General features: G+C 47.2%; 1 long non-coding RNA gene across 1 annotated transcript; it reads right to left on the bottom strand.

The window, feature by feature from the left end:
- Positions 1-334: 334 nt before the first annotated feature.
- LOC143511633 (uncharacterized) lies at positions 335-1,835 on the bottom strand. Its single transcript, XR_013130202.1, has 3 exons — positions 1,771-1,835; positions 793-1,607; positions 335-665 (listed from the first exon to the last, which is right to left on the bottom strand). It is a non-coding gene; the product is annotated as an uncharacterized LOC143511633 (long non-coding RNA).
- Between the last annotated feature and the right edge of the window lie 520 nt (positions 1,836-2,355).

The following is a 2,355-nucleotide window of genomic DNA, read 5'->3' as shown; positions in this document are numbered from 1 at the left end:
TCGGGCCACAGGACCTCATCAACGTCACAGGCAATATTGTCCATAGCCAAACAATGTGGGAAGAACGCCCTGGCATGCCGCACCCAGCCTTGGAATGCCTCCACAGCCACATCATCACAGGCCAGGTCCATAGCACTGAGAAGGTTCTCTCTGGTGTAAGGTTGGCGCTCATAGACCTTCCACCGCCATGATGAGAAGAACTCTGCTATTGGGTTTAGGAATGGAGAGTAGGGTGGCAGACACACATTAATAAATTGCTGGTTGATGTTAAACCACTCTGACCTGGATGGTGCAATGGAAACTAGCATTGTCCCAGAGGATGACATATATGGGAAGATCAGCCGGCCCAGGATTCTGCTGGTCGTGGTGATCAGCTGGCCCAGCATTCGGGTGGTCATTGTCATGCAAAACATCTCTGAGCTCTCCTAGGAAAGTGAGGAGACGCTCAGTGTTGTAGGCACCAAGTTTAGCATGCCGGTGGGAGAAGCCCTCTAGAACTCATTGCAGCACAGAGTGATGTTTCCTCCACGTTGGCCGGGCACATCAACGATAGCTCTCCGTCCTATGATGTTATGGCCTCTCCTCCTTTTGTTGAGGTTGAAGCCAGCCTCATACACAAATATAAATTCATGGGGTCTGGCCATGGACTCCAACTCGAAGATCCTCTGTGGAAACAAAAAGCGTTTTCAGGTGTTCAGACAGACAGTCAATACAGCACATTACAGTACGATAATATAGTATTGCATGTAAAGTACTGTAGGCCACCGTGTACATGGATTGTACTGTACTTACTTGCACATACTGGTGACGTAGGTGTTTTATTCTGTCAGAGTTGCGCTCAAAGGGTACCCTATAGGCCTGCTTCATGCGTACTCTCTGGCGCTTGAGGACTCTGTCTATGGTTGTCAGGCTGACATTGTCATGTTCTGAAAGTTCACATTCAAGGGTTTTCCATCCACCGAGTTTTTGCGCATTTTGAAAATGCGCATGAAAAAAGCTGGATGGAAAAAGACCAAAATTCGAAAAAAGCCCCAAATATCGCAAAAAGATTTTTACACTAGGAGGAGGTGGAAAAGTTAGACTATCGCATCGCCAAAATTCGGAAAAACTGGATGGAAAAGGGTTTTTCGCATAAACTATGACGTTTCATGCCTCAAGTCATGTGGTTCTGTACATGATCGCGATGTAAAGATGGCAAATGCATACAAAAACAGTTCTGGAGAGAGCAAAAATTGAATTTAACTTCTCCATGTATAGAAAAGAAAAAGAAAAAAATGTTTCAAAACCTCAACGTGCAAAAATGCACAACTGCCAGATGGACATAAAACCACTATTGTTTGGCGTCCTCTCACGTGATCTAAAGTTTATTCGCATAACTGTAATGGGAAACAAGGCTTAATTCGCATATTTTTCTGCCGAAACTTGGAAATTGCGCATTATTTTTTCGAAAGGTTTGGATGGAAACCCGGCTAATGTCACCAGTGATCCTCTCCTGTATCTCCCGTAGTCTTATCATATTGTTCTCCCGGACCATATCCACAATGAGGACCTCTTGGGCTGGTGTGAATCTGGAAGGCCTCCCACCTGCAAATGGCAATCTTTCAACTCTAGAGAAACAAACAGTCATTTGGTCAGAAATGGTCCTTGCAGTACACACTTTTACTGTAACCATGATTGCACTTGTCTGTATGTAGGTGCACTCCACTATAGTACTGTATACTGTAAACATCTAGTGTACAGTAGTGACTAAAAACCTAGTACATACAGTACCTGTTGTGTTCTCTGAAGGCCCGAATAATGGTGGCCACTGAGAATCTGCTGAGGTTAGGTTGGACTCATTGTCCCGCTTCGGTCATTGTCATGCCGTGGACAATGACTGTTGCTCTCATTTCATCTGTAATGAAAATGCGTTGTCTTGCTCGCCCTCCTTCTCCTCTTCCTCCTTGGCCTGCTCCTCTTTGGACTGCTTCTCGCCCTCTCTGGCCCACTCCTCGGCCCGCTCCTCTCTGGCCCACTCCTCGGCCCGCTCCTCTCTGGCCCACTCCTCGACCCGCTCCTCTCTGGCCCACTCCTCGACCCGCTCCTCTCTGGCCCACTCCTCGGCCCGCTCCTCTCTGGCCCACTCCTCGAACCGCTCCTCTCTGGCCCACTCCTCGGCCCGCTCCTCTCCCTCCTCTGACACAAACTCCTCCTCTTCTGCCTTGATCATCCATTTTTGTTTGGAACCTTCAGCAGACTAACTTATATAGGTGTGGTCACATCATTTGCAACATGTGTTTTCAATTATGAGTCGTTGTGTTTCCTGAATGACACCAGGTATGTTGATTGTGTTCAGGTTTTGCTGACTGTGGTTGG

The sequence above is a fragment of the Brachyhypopomus gauderio genome, chromosome 4 (genome assembly GCF_052324685.1).
Source record: "Brachyhypopomus gauderio isolate BG-103 chromosome 4, BGAUD_0.2, whole genome shotgun sequence".
Lineage (NCBI taxonomy): Eukaryota > Metazoa > Chordata > Actinopteri > Gymnotiformes > Hypopomidae > Brachyhypopomus > Brachyhypopomus gauderio.
Note: the sequence above shows the minus strand (reverse complement) of the source record. Positions and strands in the feature narration are given on the sequence as shown.